The sequence below is a fragment of the Cervus elaphus genome, chromosome 20, assembly GCF_910594005.1.
Source record: "Cervus elaphus chromosome 20, mCerEla1.1, whole genome shotgun sequence".
In the NCBI taxonomy this organism is placed as follows: domain Eukaryota; kingdom Metazoa; phylum Chordata; class Mammalia; order Artiodactyla; family Cervidae; genus Cervus; species Cervus elaphus.
The window spans coordinates 80706186-80726184 of record NC_057834.1 but is presented as its reverse complement, the minus strand read 5'-3'; the positions used below and the strand labels follow the sequence as shown (position 1 = coordinate 80726184).

The following is a 19999-nucleotide window of genomic DNA, read 5'->3' as shown; positions in this document are numbered from 1 at the left end:
GTTTTTTTCCCACTTCAAAATGTATTGAACAATGTTCAAACTATGAGGAAGCATTTTTGGATTGCCTGGACAGCATTGTGTGCAAGTTAGTACCTGGATAATAATTCAGATTCACCCTTCCAAAAAGAATATCATACATATAAAGTAGTGCTAATATTTATGGGATGGACATTTACCAGAATAGCTCTTAAAGGCTACATAATAAAAGTGCATTAAAGTTGCCTAAATTAATTAACCATTGAAACTGAAATGGATTCAGCTAATGGATTCTGCCTTCCCAGAAAGTGCCCTCTTTTAATAATAAAAAAGCAGAAAAACATGTTTTTCCTTCTCTTTTTCATAACATCTAGCCTCCTGAGTAACAGCAGGAGGAAGAAGGGGACTGCCCAGACACGGCCTGGGCCAGCAATAGAGAGAGGTGGTCCAGGGATCAGACACTCTTACACCTCCTCTCCAAGGGCAAATGGGCCGCCTCAGCGGCTGCCATATCCTTCTGCCCTTCGAAACAGAAAACCCTGCTACAGTTTCAGACTTACCTCCTGAATCGCATTCCCAAACTGGCAGCCTTGCCAGATCCCTGTCAATGCCTGATATATGTGAAGGTGGTGAAGGCTTTGAGGGGCTTGTGAACAGGAAAGGGCATTTGTGTTTGGGAGGGGGCACCACCTAGCTTAGCTACCTGCCATCTATTGGGAGGTTCTGGAGATGAAGCGAATATAGAAGAGGAGGAGGACACCCAAGATTACTTGGTCACTCTCAAGCTAGCAGGGAGAATCCCCGTGCATGGTTGAACTCATAAGGGGTCTTGTAATGAGTCTGCTAGTCATCCCAGGGCACATAATGCAGAGTTCCGAAGATCCAGGTTGCGGACTCAACTCACAGTTATTCAGGCAGCCTTTCAGCCAGACAAGCCCTGTATCTTCCCATGTTCCCCAAATATCATCCTCCTCCGGTCATCTTACTGCTGGTGAGCCATTCCAGCAGAGGGCAGGCAGGGGAAAGGAGAGGAGCCATATGTTTATTACAGCCTATGTCTAGAGTGTTCTGAACAAGTTTAGACAAATTTTCTGGATTACTAAGAACAACAAAGGTCTTTCTGTCCAAATATTTTTTCTCCTGTCTATCTGTCTGTATAAGGTGTTGCAGTTTTTGGGAGCCCCTCTCTCAAGGAATTCACAGTCTGGTTTGGGCAGGCAAAAGAAAGACACATGAAATAGTGAAACAGCCAGGCTCTAAAGTCATCCCAAGTAAATTCAGGAGTTTCAAGAGAAGGAAGAGAATCTTTGGGTACTGAAATCAGTGGCGGCATTTACAGATTAAAAGTATAAATATCAATAAACAATAAGTACAGAGTAGTGAGAGTCAGTGTTTGGGCAAATATAATTGTTGAAAAATATGCTGAACAGGTTTGGATGATAGTCTCACAGAGAAGATGTATATAGGCATCCCATTAGAATTTGATTTAGGTAGGACAGATCTCATTGGATTTCATCTTAGTACCAGGCCTTTGTGGTCATCAGCCAGCGTGAAGGGACTGGAAGAGTCAGGATTGGTTGGCATTCCAGGAGTAAAAAGAATATCTTTCCATAGCATTCATTAATGTCTGTGTGACAATGTCATGGGCAACTCACTGTGGGGAGATCCTCATCAGATAAACAGGGCTGCAAAATTCATAGCCAAGGAATGTGGGCTGGAGAGGCACTCCCATCCCCAGCTGCTACCTGAACACCCAGGACTGGCTGGGAACCAAGCAGACATGCTGAAACCAGGAGCCTCAGCCACGAATGGCAATGTTACAGCCGCTTGATCCTAAATGAAAAGTAATTGCTTCTGGCTTCAAGAATAAAGGAAAAACAAGATCAGCCTTGGCTGAATCACATTTTTTCTTCCAAAATAACCAAGCTATAGGTTCTAAAGCTTTCTTGGTATTTGAAAATGTGAGAAAATGCATGTTTTCTGTCAACATAATTTAAATCCAGCCAAGAGGACTCATATATATGAACGGTTGAATACAAATACATTTTTGATTAAAATGATTAAGTCAAATGTGCTTACTTTTAGCTGTAGAGGATGACATCTAAAATTTAATTTACCTGAATATAATTTTAGCAAGTTGGCCTTCAAAATAGCTGTCGCTTTTTTTGGGGAAGCTTTTCCTACTGAAAAGTCTCAGCAGAAGTTGCCAGAGCTCCTTTTCTGTACAGCTGAAACTGCAAATGGAGAAATACAGAAGAATGAGGAGGAGTAAGGCATTTGACTACTTCTAATACATCCTCGTGATGACAATGTCTTCTCTATTAAAAAAATGGATAAAAATCATAAAGAGACATCTGTGAGTTAAACTACTGTTAGAAAAATCTAAAGACAACTTTAACCCACACCTGAGTACGTAATATTTGTGCTTGTATTTGTTTACCTCTCAAGGGGCTACAGAAAGTCAAATACCAGGATATATTTTTAGGCAGAGTCTCCATTTCCTTAAGAGCAAGGGGGCGATGACAGAGTAAAAAAAAACAGCAGGAATGAGAACAAACAAATCTTGCCTTTCATGTTCTGACTTTTAAATTATATGCATTAATTTAAAATATGTGTGACAAACTCACAATGATGTACAAGAACAATTAAAATGTATCTTGTCTCCTGAAAGTGTTAGCCACTCAGTTGTGTCCAACTTCTGCAACCCCATGGACTATAGCCTCTGTCCATGGGATTCTCCAGGCAATAATACTGGAGTGGGTTGCCATTCTCTTCTCCAGGGGATCTTCCCAACCCAGGGATGGAACCTGGGTCTCCTGCATTGCTGGCAGATTCTTTACTATCAGAGCCACTGGGGAAGGCCCTCTTGCCTCCTAAAGCCATGTAAAATTTTCTACACAAATAGCAATTTCATGTGATTTAACCTAACACTTCAAGCCTTCATAGGGATGGGAATACAACCTGATTTGTCTTCCTGCCATCATTCTGTACTAACACTAATATTATAAAACTAATATGACACATGCTATCTTCTTGCAGGTGCTAACATTGAAGATATTTCTCATAGAAGAACCAAGGCTATTTATAGACATTGCTCACAGCTTGCATTTCTGCTTCATTAATTGAAAACATAAAAAAAAATAATGCTTATACCAGAAGGTTTTGGATATCACCAGTGTTTTGGATTTAACCTAAGAGAACAGCATTGTGACACTGACATCTGTGACCCGCTTTCTCAAGCTCAGGCCGGTGGACAGCTGGAAGGCCAGCCACCAACCCAATAACCTGATGCACAATGATCATAAACTCAAGGGCTTATTGTAGTGAAAGGTGTCAGCCAGTCCATGAGGTAAAGAAACAGCAATGAACAACACTAAGAATGCAAAGAATGTCCACAGCTGATGAATCGTGCCCTCTATTGGTATATGACACACAGCCAGTGACCGGGAAAGCCACAGTGTTTCCAAAGACAAAGGACTTTGGTGCTTAGTAACACTTTGAATATTTTTTTAAAAAGCGGTTCTTTTTACACCAATGCTCTACCATTCTATGCCATGAAAGGATACTGAGTGTTCAGATGGTCCCAATTTTCTTTTTTACACTAAACATGATTCAGATGTTAGCAATGTTTCCATTTCCCTTATAGTAGAAGCCTTAGGCAAGCTTTCTATTCTCATAAGATATGAGTATGTCCCAAGGAAATACAGATTTAAAGTATAATGTAAACATACATTTTTTTTGTTTTTTTGTGGTTTTTTTTTCCATTTATTTTTATTAGTTGGAGGCTAATTACTTTACAATATTGTAGTGATTTTTGTCACACATTGGCATGAATCAGCCATGGATTTACATGTATTCCCCATCCCGATCCCCCCTCCCACCTCCCTCTCCACCCGATCCCTCTGGGTCTTCCCAGTGCACCAGGCCTGAGCACTTGTCTCATGCATCCAGCCTGGGCTGGTGATCTGTTTCACCCTAGATAATATACATGTTTCGATGCTGTTCTCTCGAAACATCCCACCCTCGCCTTCTCCCACAGAGTCCAAAATTCTGTTCTGCACATCTGTGTCTCTTTTTCTGTTTTGCATATAGGGTTATCGTTACCATTTTTCTAAACATACATTTTAATGGAGCTACACAGTGACTGCAAACATTTAGATGATTTGGAAGTTTGTATATTAATATGTATGCTGTTGAATGAAATTTTAATCTAAATATGTCAGTTGCAAACTTAAGGCAATCTCAGTTTTACATTAAAAAAAAATTAAGACTATGGGGAACAGAGCTGATGGCATTAGGCCTAGTAGGGTCTTGTGGCTAGAGATGAGGTAAGGATCATCCATGAGTTAAGACTGCCTTTCCAGACAGTCCAACAACTATGTCACTAGTTTCCAAGGGCATTTGCACCACCTACGGAAAATGTCAGATCTGTGCACACCAGACAGATCCTTCACAACCCATCCCACCACCCCACTGCACAAAAGTTGCTGCACCAGCAGACAAAGAAGGCTGTTTCTTTTCATTGCCAAATAGATATACTATTCCTGTCAAAAAAAGTGCACACAAAGTGTCTCTTCATAATATCACGACCAACTGAGACCATGCTAAGAAAATCAGCTTGCCTAGATGAGGCCGCTTCTCTTCTTGGGTAGCCAGGACTTGAAGGAGAGACTCTGACCTGTGCCACTGGCCAGTGACTAATTTTATACACTGAACTGGTCCTGAGGAACTGAGCTGTCTTCTTCGTAAGTGAAGAACATTATCTTGTAGAACGGCACCGTGGTGTGAGTCAGGGGCACTCTGTGTGTGAAACAGACTGAGGAACAGCCAAATGAACCTATTAAAAGGATTTCTCCTCTTTGCTTCTATTTACCTGTGTTAGGATTTTACTGGCTTAGATTGCCACCTTTTTCTAGTAACTTTTTCCCCCTATCCTGTTGGTCTCTTCTAATGGTTCCTAGAAATCCGTCTTCCAACTCCTTATCAGAACCAAAAAGTGAGGAAGAAGAAAATGCTAATTACCTCAGTGAGAGTTTTGACAGTGAGTGGGATTCCTTTGAAGAAGGGGACCCTATGGTACCCAACCTAACATCTCTTGATAGTCTTGTCTGGCAGGTTAAATACCATTTAAAAACATTCTACAACTTAGAAACCTTTATATCCTAAATTCCTAGTTACACCATGTTAAACTCTTGGATGCTAGCACACCAGTCCATATACTTGGAGAGATAGGTCTAAGACTCTTCCATTGATTCCACTATGTGCCCAAACTGGAACCAATTTCTGAATGGCCTCCTCTAGCTTCTTGTGGAGTCCCACCTTTCGAAAACCCCTTATGAATCCCAGCCAGCTTCCACTCTAAATAGAGCACTGTGACTTGCCACCAAGCAGTTAACCTGAACAAAAACTGAGTGGAGCCACTCCCATACCTGAATTCCTTAAGCAAATTTCTAATTGGTGTCTTTCTGGTTGTGGTATAGCTGGATAACTATAACAGTTAAGGAGATAGTCCATGCTAAACCCATCAACACTGCTTACTCTTAAACTGACTTCCAAAATGCAGTTAACAAATTCCTAAGTGCATCACTGTAAAGGTCCATCATTCCTTCTCATATCTCTCAGGTTGCCAGTTGAGAAAAGAATAGTTACACAGTCCATAGTTGACTATGTCTTCTCAATCAAACTATGCTCTGTCCTCAGAAGTCCAAGTATACTCAAGTACTGAATATATGCCCAAGAGTCCTGTAAATACTGCAGAAGATGCACCTTGTGAGTATTCCCTTTGAGAGACCCTGTGGATAAAATGAGAAATTCAATAGAGAATTACTCAAAAGAGGCCTTATTACAAAAGATAAGTTTATTCTCCATGCTCAGTTCTCCCCACAATTTACTCTGCCAGTATTGGATTTAACTATAAACTTAATTATTAATGGAATGGAGAAAGGAGCCATTACACTGTGGAAAGTGGTAAGGTAGCTACTCCCAACAACACATTTCTGAGTATACCTTTCTCTGATATTCATTTCCAGGAAGGTGGTTGAATTTAGTTGAGTAATTAGACAAAGAAAATGGTGAGAATATGGATTTGTCTCTTAGTTTTTATATTGCTAGGCCTACATTTCATTTCAGTTCAGTTCAGTCGCTCAGTCATGTCCAATTCTTTGGAAACCCATGGAATGCAGCACACCAGGCCTCCCTGTCTATCAATAACTCCCGGAGTTTACCTAAACTCATATCCATTGAGTCAGAGATGCCATCCAACCATCTCATCCTCTGTTGTCCCCTTCTCCTCCCACCTTCAATCCTTCACAGCAGCAGGGACTTTGCAAATGAGTCAATTCTTTGCATCAGGTGGTCAAAGTATTGGAGTTTCAGCTTCAGCATCAGTCCTTACAATGAATATTCAGGACTGATTTTCTTTAGGATGGACTGGCTGGATCTCCTTGCAGTCCAAGGGACTCTCAAGAGTCTTCTCCAACATGACAGTTCAAAAGTATCATTTCTTTGGTGCTCAGTTTTTTTCATGGTCCAACTCTCACAGCCATACATGACTACTGGAAAAACCATTGTTTGACTAGACAGACTTTTGTTGGCAAAGTAATGTTTCTGCTTTTTAATATGCTATCTAGGTTGGTCATAACTTTCCTTCTAAGGAGTAAGCATCTTTTAATTTCATGGCTGCAGCCACCATCTACAGAGATTTTAGAGTCCAAAAAAATGAAGTCTGCCACTGTTTCTACTGTTTCCTCATCTATTTGCCATGAAGTGATGGGACCGAATGCCATGATCTTAGTTTTCTGAATGCTGGGCTTTAAGCCAACTTTTCACTCTCCTCTTTCACCTTCATCAAGAGGGTCTTTAGTTTTTCTTCACTTTCTGCCACAAGGGTGGTGTCATCTGCATATCTGAGGTTATTGATATTTCTCCCAGCAATCTTGATTCCAGCTTGTGCTTCATTCAGTACAGCATTTCTTATGATGTAGTCTGCATAGAAGTTAAATAAGCAGGGTGACAATATACAGCCTTGACACACTCCTTTTCTTATTTGGAACCAGTCTGTTGGTCCATGTCCAGTTCTAACTGTTGCTTCCTAACCTGCATACAGATTTCTCAGGAGGCGGGTCAGGTGGTCTGGTATTCCCATCTCTTTCAGAATTTTCCACAGTTTGTTGTGATCCACAGTCAAAGGCTTTGGCATAGTCAATGAAGCAGAAATAGGTGTTTTTCTGGAACTCTCTTGCTTTTTCGATGATCCAACAGAGGTTGGCAATTTGATCTCTAGTTCCTCTGCCTTTTCTAAAACCAGCTTAAACATCTGGAAGTTCATGGTTCACATATTGTTGAAGTCTGGCTTGGAGAATTTTGAGCATTATTTTACTAGCATGTGAGATGAGTGCAATTGTGCAGTAGTTTGTGCATTCCTTGGCATTGTCTTTCTTTGGGACTGACCTTTTCCAGTCCTGTGGCCATTGCTGAGTTTTCCAAATTTGCTGGCATATTGAGTACAGCACTTTCACTGCATCATCTTTTAGGATTTGAAATAGTTCAATGGGAATTCCATCACCTCCACTAGCTTTATTAATAGTGATGCTTTCTAAGGCCCACTTGACTTCACATTCCAGGATATCTGGCTCTAGGTGAGTGATCACACCATTGTGATTATCTGGGTCATGAAGATCTTTTTTGTATAGTTCTTCTGTGTATTCTTGCCACCTCTTCTTAATATCTTCTGCTTCTGTTAGTTCCATACCATTTCTATCCTTTATCTAACCCACCTTTGCCTGAAATGTTCCCTTGGTACCTCTAATTTTCTTGAAGAGATCTCTAGTCTTTCCAATTCTATGTTTTCTTCTACCTCTTTGCACTGATCACTCAGTAAGGCTTTCTTATCTCTCCTTGCTATTCTTTGGAACTCTGCATTCAAATGGGTATATCTTTCCTTTTCTCCTTTGCCTTTTGCTTTTCTTCTTTTCACAGCTATTTGTAAGGCCTCCTCAGACAGCCATTTTGCTTTTTTTGCATGTCTTTTTCTTGGGGATGGTCTTGATCACTGTCTCCTATACAGTGTCACGAACTTCTGTCCATAGTTCATCAGGCACTCTGTCTATCAGATCTAGTCTCTTAAATCTATTTATCACTTTCACTGTATAGTCATAAGGGATTTGATTTAGGTCATATCTGAATGATCTAGTGATTTTCCCTACTTTCTTCAATTTAAGTCTGAACTTGGCAATAAGGAGTTCATGATCTGAGCCACAGTCAGCTCCTGGTCTTGTTTTTGCTGACTGTACAGAGCTCCTCCATGTTTGGCTGCAAAGAATATAATCAGTCTGATTTCAGTGTTGACCATCTGGTGATGTCCATGTGTAGAGTCATCTCTTGTGTTGTTGGAAGAGGCTGTTTGCTATGACCAGTGTATTCTGTTGGCAAAACTCTATTAGATTTTGCCCTGCTTCATTCTGTAACAGGCCAAATTTGCCTATTACTCCAGGTGTTTCTTGGCTTCCTACTTTTGCATTCCAGTCCCCTATAATGAAAAAGAAATCTTTTTGGGGTGTTAATTCTAGAAGATCTTGTAGGTCTTCATAGAACTGTTCAACGTCAGCTTCTTCAGCATTACTGTTTGGAACATAGACTTGAATTACTGTGATATTGAATGGTTTGCCTTGGAAACAAACAGAGACCATTCTGTCATTTTTGGGATTGCATCCAAGTACTGCATTTCAGACTCTTTTGTTGACTATGATGGCTACCCCATTTCTTCTAAGGGATTCTTGCCCACAGTAGTAGATATAATGGTCATCTGAGTTAAATTCACCCATTCCAGTCCATTTTAGTTCACAGATTCCTAAAATGTCGATGTTCATTCTTGCCATCTCCTGTTCGACCACTTCCAACTTTCCTTGATTCATGGACCTAACATTCCAGGTTCCTATGCAATATTGCTCTTTACAGCATCGGACTTTACTTCCATCACCAATCACATCCACAACTGGGTGTTGTTTTTGCTTTGGCTTCATCTCTTCATTCTTTCTGGCGTTATTTCTCACTGATCTCCAGTAGCATATTGGGCACCTACTGACCTGGGGAGTTCATCTTTCAGTGTCATACCTTTTTGCTTTTTCATACTGTTCATGGGGTTCTCAAGGCAAGAATACTGAAGTGGTTTGCCATTCCCTTCTCCAGTGGACCACATTTTGTCAGAACTCTCCACCATGACCTGTCTGTCTTGGATGGCCCTACATGGCAGGGTTCATAGTTTCAGCAAGTTAGACAAGGCTGTGGTCCAAGTGATCAGATTGGTTAGTTTTCTGTGACTGTGGTTTTCAGCCTGTCTCCCCTCTGATGGAGAAGGGTAAGAGGCTTATGAAAGCTTCCTGATGGGAGAGACTGACTGAAGGGGAAACGGGGTCTTGTTCTGATGGGCGGGGCCATGCTCAGTAAATTTAATCCAATTTTCTGTTGAAGGATGGAGCTGTGTTCCCTCCCTGCTATTTACCTGGGGCCAAACTATGGTGAGGTAATGAAGATAATGGTGACCTCCTTCAAAAGGTCCCATGCATGTACTGCTACACTCACTGTCCCCAACCCTGCAGCAGGCCACCGCTGACCCATGCCTCTGTGACTCCTGGACACTGACAGGTAAGTCTGGGTCAGTCTCTTGTGGGGTCACTGCTCCTGGGTCCCGGTGCACACAAGGTTCTGTTTGTGCCCTCCAAGAGTCTGTTTCTCCAGTTCTGTGTAAGGCCTGGCAGCTCTATGGTGTGGTTAATGGAGACCTCCTCCAAGAGGGCTTATGCCATACCCAAGTCTGCTGCACCCAGAGCCTCTGTCCCTGTGGCAGGCCACTGCTGACCCATACCTCCACATGAGATGCTCAAACACTGTTCTGTCTCAGTCTCTGTGGGGACCCTGGGTCCTGGTGCACACAAGGTTTGTTTGAGCCTCTGAGCATCTCTGGCAGAAATGGGGTTTGATTCTAAACTTGAATTCGCCCCTCCTACCATCTTGCTGGGCCTTCTCCTTTGCCCTTGGGAGTGGGGTATCTCCTCACAACTGCTCTAGTGCCTGTCTTACTGGGGTTTCTTACTGGCCTACACATGGCACCCTTTGAAAGTGAAAGTGAATGTCACACAGTCTTGTCCAACTCTGTGATCCCATGGACTGTAGCTTGCCCAGCTCCTCTGTCCATGAAATTCCCCATGCAAAGTACTGGAGTGGGTTGCTATTTTCTTTTCCAGGGGATCTTCCCAGCCCAGGGATCAAACCCAGGCCTTCTGAATTGCAGAAAGATTCTTCACCAACTGAGCCACTAGGGAAGCCCCTTTAGGAGTTCTTGCTTTGGGGGGACGGAGCAGTGTAGCAGCAACCTAACTACTCTAGACCTATTATGGGACCTGCAGTTACAGTATAAACATTTTATAGGCTCCCACCAGGCCATCTCTAGCTAAGCTGGCTTATAAGATCATACCTGGGGATTAAACAGACACCTGCTCTGTAAGGAATATATTTCCTGCATCTTGGCATCCAGGCTTTAGTCAAGAGCAAATAAAACACATTCCAAAAGGCCACTGGGAAAGAATTAAGAAAGCATTTATGCTAGTAGATTAAAGCATTTCATCTATATAATGTTTCCTGGAGCAGTACTTAATGCGCTTTCCACATCCACTGCAAACTTTTCAGGAACCCTTCTAACTTTAAAGAACTTTACCTCAGAAAATCTCAGCCTAATACAACGTGAAGTTAGAGTATTTTTAACATCATTGTTTTTCTACATCTAGCTATGGATTTTCTTCTGGTTGAATAGAGGCATATGTACCCTTGTAAATGAGTCTTGCTGTGTTTATTTAGAGGAGTCAAAACCCAGGAATCAACAACATACACATAAAATGCACGAGACCAGTAAGTCTTTTCGCACACCTACAGTCAAGGGTGAAACATGTGTGAGATCCGGGTTGACTGGTATTCACAGGGAATCAGAAAATAGATTGTTAAAGATATCATATATCCTTCCTTATTTGTGCTTTGCTTTTCCTTTTCTCCATAATCAGGTGCTGTATATAAAGTGGCATAAAAATTGAAGTATTAAAGGAATCAATAAATTCTATAAATGCATAGCAATTTTAAGGAGAAAGAAGAATGGTTACAACCTAATGAGTAATTTCTGCCAAGCCCTCTTTGTCTCATCTGAAGGAAAACGGAGGGCACTGGAGTAGGTAGAAAAAATATTTGTTAATGGAAAATTACTGAATTGAAACCATATAATGTTAGTGTAACTGAATGTATCAGTAACTGTTCCTATGTAGATGTTTTATGACACTGGTTTTTAAAAAGTTTAAAAAAAGTAAGATTATAAAAGCGTAATCTCTCAGTCGTTGCCTCCTTCCCAAGCCCCTTACGGCCTGCCCCTCATGGAAGGCTGCGTCCCAGGTCCGCACCGCCCTGAGATAGTGATCCTGTGGTACCGCCGTCGCTGCCATCCCTTCTGCAGCGCTGCAGCCACTGGCCCGGGGTTGCTCCAGGCCAGGCTGCCTCTCACTGTAGCCCTGGAAGGCATTAATGAGCCCGCTCTCCCTGCCTCTCCTCTGAGTGCTTCGGTGACGACCCTGCGTCTTCTGCTTCCTACCGCTCTCTCTCCGGAGCAGTAGGGAACTCCAGAGGAGCTGCGCTCAGCATCTCTCACCTGCCCTTGTCCCCTGGGGTCAGCTCTGCTTCTCCTCCAGCCAGATTTTCCCTGTCCACGGCTACTGGTCAGAAGATGGAGTTCCCCCGGTGGTAGTTTTTTTTGAACAAGGATTCTTTAAATTGCCAAGTATTTGCTAATAACTTTCTATGTGCATAGAGTCTTATTAATCATCAAGAAATGAGTGAAAAGAACTGGACAAACATACAAATTAATTATTTAAAACCAAATATTTTCTTTGACGTGAAAGTGAAGTCGCTCAGTAATGTCTGACTCTTTGCGACCCCACGGACTGTAATCTGCCAGGCCCCTCCGTCCATGGGATTCTCCAGGCAAGAATACTGGAGTGGGTTGCCATTTCCTTCTCCAGGGGATCTTCCCAACCCAGGGATTGAACTCAGGTCTCCTGATTTGAAGACAGATTCTTCACTGTCTGAGCCACCAGGGAAGACTTTTTAGAAGTCTTCCACTTTAGAAAAGTGTTGAAATCTACTAGAGTCTATAGATGTTCTTTACTCTATCTGTAACGCTCATTTATCAGGTTGACAAATATATACGCAGCGCATGCAGTGGGTCATGTTCTATCCCCAGTGCTGGGATACAAGATGGGCAAGATGCCTGCTCTCATGGAGCTTCCAATAAACAAGCAAGCTAACATCAGTGACTGGTAAGTACAATATCAGACAGTGGGTAAAGGATCAGAGTTAAATAAAGCAGGCTAATGGGATAGAAACGGATGGGAGGAAAACTTTGAACAGGGAGGGGAAGGAAGGTCTTTGAGAAGATGACATCTGGGCTTAATGATGGGAAGATCTAGGGGGGAAAAAACCCAGGCAGGAGAAACAGCAAAGTTACGGGAATGTAATGATCCAGGAAGTGAATGACAGGAGATGAGGTCAGACAGACCCAGCCCAGATCAGGTAGGGCTTACAAAATTATGGCAAGTTTTTATTTTATTTTAAATACCATGGGGAGAATTGGGAGATTTCAAAAGAAAATGATAGTCTGTGATGATATATATATTTTTCCTAACAGAAATAATTTATTTCATCCAAAGTAATGTTTCAATTATCACTTCCAACCCAATGAAATACAAAGCTATCTATCTAGTTTTTTTTTTTTTTCATTTATTTTTTATTAGTTGGAGGCTAATTACTTTACAATATTGTAGTGGTTTTTGTCACACATTGACATGAATCAGCCATGTATTTACATGTATTCCCCATCCCGATCCCCCCTCCCACCTCCCTCTCTACCCGACTCCTCTGGGTCTTCCCAGTGCACCAGGCCCGAGCACTTGTTTCATGCATCTAACCTGGCCTAGTAATCTGTTTCACCCTTGATAATATACATGTTTCGATGCTGTTCTCTCAAAACATCCCACCCTCGCCTTCTCCCATGATTATATTTTTAAAAGATCACAGTGGCTGCTGTGTAGAGACTGGACTGTAGGCGAGCAAGAGTGTAAGACTCCAAGATTCATTAGAAGCTGTTGTAACCTAAACAAGAAATGATGGTTCTATAGCTGTATGAAATAAATGTGTGTTCTATTAGATAATGCCCTCTGCTGATAGCCCACTACACAAGGTACTGGATCGATGTGTAACAAAGTGTACGACTGGGTCACTGACTTCAAAGATCTTTTTATAATTTAATGGAGGTAACAGATAAAATTAAAGAGGACAAAAAAAAGGGGGGGGGGCATATCTTGTTGAGGCAAGAAAAGTTTTCCAGAGGTTAACAGGTTCTCAACATAGCTAGGGTAAAATCTTATGGGTCACTCTACCCTGAATCACCAGTGTTACAGAAAATCCAAAGAAACCCACCACCCAAACCTTGAATCACAGTAACATGCTCAAGAAAGTGACAAGCAAATGTAAACATAATTTTCAACATTTACTGAGAACTTAGACTGTATTAATGCTCCAATGAATCATTTAATTCCCTAAAACAACCCTACAATAGTATTAACCTAGATTTAAAAATCCACATCTGTGAACACAGTAACTTGTCTAATGCTTCACACAGCTAACAACTTCTAGAGCCCAGCCTCAATTCTAATCAGTCTAATCCCAAATCCAAGCTTCCCAAGTGGCACCAGTGGTAAAGAATCCTCCTGCCAATGCAGGAGACATAAGAAACATGGGCTCAACCCCTGGGTTGGAGAGATTCCCTGGTAGAAGGCATGGCAACCCACTCCAGTATTCTTGCCTGGAGAATCCCATGGACAGAGGAGCCTGGCAGGCTACAGTCCATGGGGTCACAAAAAGTTGGACACAACCGAAGCAACTTAGCAGGCATAAGGATAAGACCAGTGTTTCCTAGTTGCCTGATGGTAGGAATTAGTTTGTAGGAGTTTCATGATGGCCTCATTGTTAGGATTCTGGGGTTTCAATTCCTGGCCAGGGAACTGAGATCCAGCAAGCTGCAGGATCCCTCCAAATGATTCTTACTATCTTATTCTTAATAACACAATCATCCTAATTATATAGCCTACAGAGGAATAGACCACGCCTAGCAAAAAAACAAAAACAAAAAACACACAGATTAATGGAGAAGACAGTATAGAGGAACAATCAAGGTGTGTGGCATTTATCAGAGACTCCTTGGGAGAATTTAGTTTTAAGCTGAATTTTGAAAGGAATGAAGAAAGAAAGGCAGGAAGGAAGCGCTGCAGAAAGAAATGCCTGAAAATGACAAGGAGAGAGTTGCTTATGGGTACTGATGTCCCAAAAGGAGGAAGGTGACTTGATTGAGCACACACTCCACCATTCAGTTCTTATTTATAGGTTCAAGTAGGTTTAGAGCACTTGCAGGTTATGAAGCAGCCTAAATCCTTGGCCTGATCTTGGCCAAGATTGTCCTAGAAAATCCATCCTTGAAACAATTCTCTATTAATCATTCTCTTGCATTAAAAGGTCAGAAATAATCCTATTGAGATAATTCTTTCCTTTTTAAAACTAAACTTGTTTACCTGACTTCCTATAATAGACAAAGGAGCCCAAAACACAACCTTGCTTGGAATATAATAATAGGAAATTTTCTTTTACTTATTCATGGACATTCTTAAGTACATTGCCAACTGGATGCCACAGAAGTCATATCCTAAATTTTTCTGTAGCATTACTTTTAACAGGCTGCAACTCAATCAACAGATGTCCATCAAGTGTTGACTTTATACCAGACGGTGTGAGCAGTATGGGGAAGACCACAATGAGTAAACTATGGCTCGTAATCCTGAGGGTTCAGAACGTAGTGGAAGGAGACAGACAACCAAATATGTCATTCCATTACACATCCTGGACGAAGGTTTGTATAAACAGCCAGACACAGCAGAGAGAGAGTGCTAGCTCTGCCTACGGGAGTTTGCAAAGGTGAATGGTCTTGCTTGTTACGTTTTGAAAGACCCACAGGATTTCAACAGGAAAAGGATGGAGAAAGTATTCTAGAACAAGAAGAGAGAAGAAAGAATGACACAGAGGTCAGTACGAAAGAGTGAGCACTGTAGCCCACAGTTTTTTTCAGCCTGCAGTGTTTTAAAGAAACTTACTGGTCAGTTTTTAAAATGAGAATTTGTATATAAACTTTTGTTTTTGACTTACAGTCAAACACAAAGATTTAGCAACACTGGGCCTTCATTCAACTGATCCTGAGTAATACTGCCCCCTTGAGTGAGGGATCTTGGTCCCCAATCGCCCAAATGCACATCTCCTAAAAATAAGAATTTTCTTCTATTAATATATCACCACATTCATTATCACATCTAAAAAAAGTTAATATTAGTATCTTAATATCATATGTCATATTTAATATATGGAAAGTCAATGTGTTAGTTGCTCAGTTGCGTCTGACTCTTTGTAGCCCTATGAGCTATAGCCCACCCAGCTCTTCTGTCCATGGAATTCTCCAGGCAAGAATACTGGAGTGGGTTGCCATTCCCTTCTCCAGGGGATCTTCCTGACCCAGGAATGTAACCTGGGTCTCCTGCATTGCAGGGCAGATTCTTTACCATCTGAGCCACCAACAGAGCTTTTAACATATAGCTCATTTCAAATTTTCTCCAGTTGTTCTTAAAGTGGTTTTTTAGCTTTTTTAAATCAAGTCAAGAGTCAACCAAGTTTTGTATACTGTATTTGGTTGTCATATCTCTTTAGTCTCTTTTAATCTAGATCAGTTCTTGCCTACTCTTTCTCCACTGATGATATTGACTTTTGAAAGAATCTAAAAAAGTCATCTATAAAATATTTCACATTTGGGATTCCTCTGTATGTTTCCTTGGATTAATAATTTTATTGTTCTTTGATTCTCTGTAACTCCTATATACTTGAAGCTAAGTCTAAAGGCTTAATTAGATTTAGGTTGAACATCTTTGGCAAGAACAGTTCATAAACAACTCTGTGAATTTCATCTGCATCACATCAAGAGGAACATAATGTAAGAGCATCCCATATTATTAATGCTTTTGTATCATCCCTTGGTCAAAGTGAGGACTACCACCAGGTCTCTTCCATTTGCTCTTCACAGTTAGTCAGTAATCTGTGTGGGGATGTTTTGTCACTGTGTGACTATCCCATTCCACAATAATCTTTCATCACTGGTGATCCTTGCCTGAATCAGTTACTTCATTGGGGGTTGCAAAATAGTGACTTTAAAATAGTTTCACTCCTATTTTTGTCATTTTTTTCTGAATATGAATTTTCCCTCATCAACTATTAATAGTATGATATACAACTCCCCATAAAAAGGCAAGGTAAATGTTTAGTTCTTTCCTTTTTATTATTAATTTCAGAATAAGGATTTATTAAGCAGTCATCTCTAATGGTCTAAATGAGTTTTTCCTCCTTTCCATCACTTTTTTGAGTATGACTGTGAACTAATAGACTTTTATATATTCAATGTTTTACAATCAATTATACTTCAAATTGTTCAAAATTTTTCTAGTGGGAACCCTTTCAAACTAATTCCTGGGTCCTTCTAACATGCCCCTATAAATCACTGAGCACTTCTTTGGTTTCTGACACAAGATATCCTAAACTTACCTCGTGGTTTCCTGCTCAACACCTAGAATCAGCTATTTCTCCAAAGACCACTATTCTTTTAGTAGGTAATGATGAATTGAAACCAAAATCTGGATTCTGGATGTGCTTATTGGGAAGGGGATATCATAGCTTTTATGTTCTTTCAGTGGATGAAGCCAGAATAGATAGGTAGATACGTTTAATATATTAGTCCATATTGATATTTTTAAGTCATTAGTCCAAATTGATATTTGTAATTCAAATTTAATATTATAGATTAATATTGCAAGTCTTTTTCTATTAGATAATTGTATTAAAAGGAGAATGAACAGAACTGAGTAATGAGATGGCTATATGAGAGAAGGAAAAGGTCAAGAATGACTTCCTATGTTTTTAGCTCGAAAACATGAACCTGGATGAGAGGGACTGCTGTGGCCATGTTATCAAGATAGGAAGTAAGAAAAAGAAGAAAAATTCATAGTGTATTGGTCAGGGATGAGACATCAATTTTATATGGCTCAGTGTTTTATTTTATTAGCTATAAATTATTTAAGAACTTACACCCACAGATGAGGCAGTGACAAAACTAGGATTTTACATAGATACAGAAATGTAAGCTATATTCAAAGTGCCAGTCAAGATTCACTAACACTGGGTGTCCTTCAAACACTGTTAACATCTATGAAATTCCTGTACTCCAGTACATGGATGAAGTTTGACACCACAGTATGACTTATTAGGGCAAGAAAATTTAGCTCAAAGGAAGAAAGAAAATTAAAAATGGAGGTAAAGATCTTCTGAGAAGTAATAAAAAAAAAAAAAAACCAAAAAGCTAAAAACGACCCTGTATTTAAAACGTGGTGTATTAATTTTTGAGGGCTGCCATAACAAAGGACCAAAGATTTGTTGGCTTAAGCAACAGAAATTTATTTTCTCACAGTCCTGGAGTCTAGAAGTCCAAGATCAAGCAGGTTTGTTTTCTCTTGAGATCTCTCTTCTTGGTTTGCTTCTCCCTGTGTCCTCACATAGCCATCTTTCCATCTGTGTTTCTGTGTCCTAATTTCTCTTATAAGGACACCAGTCATATTGGGTCAGGACCCACCAACATGACCTCGTTTTATCTTAATTACCTCTTTAAAGGACCCATCTCCAAATACAGTCATGTTTCCGACTGGACAAAGACAATTTGGAGCATTATTGCTACATAATGGCTTTAGCAAATTTGAGATGATGATTAAATGATGAGCCATACATTCATTCAGATTTCTATGGTCAAAGATGAATATACACAGAGAAAATTAGAGGCAGAAGAATATATCCACCCCATTTCCGCCAAGATTTTCTAGGCTTTGAACTTGAGTCATTATGCTTAGCTTGCTCTCTGCCGGGGGAGGAGGTGGTGTCAGTTAATCATTGCTTTTTTCTTCCTTTTTCAGGACAAGTAGCCCTGTGCCAACTGACTCATTTGATACCAGCCTTAACTATCACAAATGATATAGGAGTGGCAGATTTCAACTATCTTAGTATAGGAAAAATTAAAGAAGAGGAAATCAAGTTTTTTTTTTTTTTTTTTTTTTTAAAGAATGCTAGAAGATTGGCATTTTTACAGATGGGGGAATAAAGGATAAGGGAGGGGTTGGTGAACCGATTTGCCTGGGAACTTGCTCAGCTAGTTAAGGACACAGTTGAGACTCCCTCTCTGGAGAAGGAAATGGCAGCCCACTCCAGTATTCTTGCCTGGAAAATCCCACGGACAGTGGAGCCTGGTAGGCTACCTTCCACAGGGTCGCAAAAAGTCGGACACAACTGAGCGAGACCTCCTTTGACTCCTATCCCAGTGTTCTTTCCACTTCACCACAACTAAGTAACACTGTGTTTAATTTTTTTCTGTTAAAAATGTTCTTGGAAGTATTGCTTACAAGATTTTGAAATGCCAAAGAACATTCTGGTATAGTGGTTAAGGGTACAGACTGGTTAAACAAGCTTGTGTTTCAACCACAGCTTTATCATTTACTATTACACAGACTGGAACAGACTGTCTAACTTCTTAAAGCCTTGATTTCCTCAACAGTAGAATGGGGATAACTAGCACTTACCTCACAAAGGCCTTGAAGACTTTAAGCTGAAGCATTTTTTTAAAAAAAATGAAAAGTATCAGGTACAGGATAAATGTTCCCAACCCAGGGATCGAACCCAATCTCCTCCACTGCAGGCAGATTCTTTACCATCTGAGCTATTAGGGGAGCCTATTCAATAAATAGGAGGTGCTATTATTCATTATAATACATATAATAATTCATTATAATACAATTTAATCAAAATTTCCAGCCTGTTTTCCTAAGCAAAATGAAGCAAAAATAAACAAAAAAGTAAACAAACATCATTAGTTAGACATCTTTCCATGTCACAGCCATGAAGATGTTTATTACAATGTCCCAGGATTTAGCAGTTGAGCAAAAAAGAGAAAATAAGGAGAACAGTTGAGTCAAAGGTTTCATAACTCTAAATAAGAAAAATCACAGCATAAGAAGAAAGCCAAAATCTCCAAAGCAGTAGAAATAAAGTTCTAGAACAAAGAAAGAGTCTGGGAAATAAAGAGGATGCTATCAAATCTACAAGCACAACAAAAGCATTAGTGCAAGCTGGAAGTGAAGGAGACCACTTTCTAGGCAAAAAAGTGGAGTTAAGATGCCCAAGGAAAGTAAAAGCTGTTTTCAGCAAGAAAGATTCCTTGTCTTTCGGAGCCTGGGATTCCTTAATGTGAAGAGGTGGTTTTGATGTAGGGTCATGTGAGGAACTGGCCATTAAATCTTATGGGGCCTGCTTTGGTGACTCCAATAAAATGCCAGCTAGTCACAGAGCCTGTGCACTTGAGCTGGCTGCGATGTTAATTTTCTTTAACCAATGATTTCTTCCATAAGTTGAGTTCCAGGGGCCTGCTGGGAAGACTATCATTCAAAATTAATGAAATGCTATTAGTATTTTAAAGTACCTATTGTGCACATGGGAAAAATCTAGCTTCAGTTGAAGTAATAGAGAATTTTAGAATGGATGTGTTAGCACAAGAGATCCTTACTGAAAAGGCTATTTATTTTGTCAGTCACTATTGCCGCAAAGGCCAAAAAGCAAGACTCAGAAGTAAAAGCACAAAATGAATCTGTCCACAATGCATAGAGAAAAGTTAAAGCCAGAGGAAATCTCCTGGAACAGATGTCTGCAAGGCCTCCAGTTAAAACGAAGGAGAAAGGCACTTGCAGTTACTTGATCATTTCAGGTCTTTGCTTTGCTGAAATTGTCACCAATGAGCCATATCCATCCATAC

The 19999-nt window shown here is 40.5% G+C and overlaps 1 long non-coding RNA gene and 1 pseudogene across 11 annotated transcripts in view; one reads left to right on the top strand and one right to left on the bottom strand.

Annotated features, from left to right (window-relative positions):
- Positions 1–19999, bottom strand: part of LOC122677811 — a 118571-nt gene that overhangs the window by 41936 nt on the left and 56636 nt on the right. For all 11 annotated transcript variants that reach the window (XR_006335931.1, XR_006335926.1, XR_006335930.1 and 8 more), the window contains one exon: positions 2094–2210. This is a non-coding gene — a long non-coding RNA (uncharacterized LOC122677811). The remainder of the gene's footprint in view (positions 1–2093; positions 2211–19999) is intronic.
- LOC122677810 lies at positions 4927–5568 on the top strand (annotated as a pseudogene).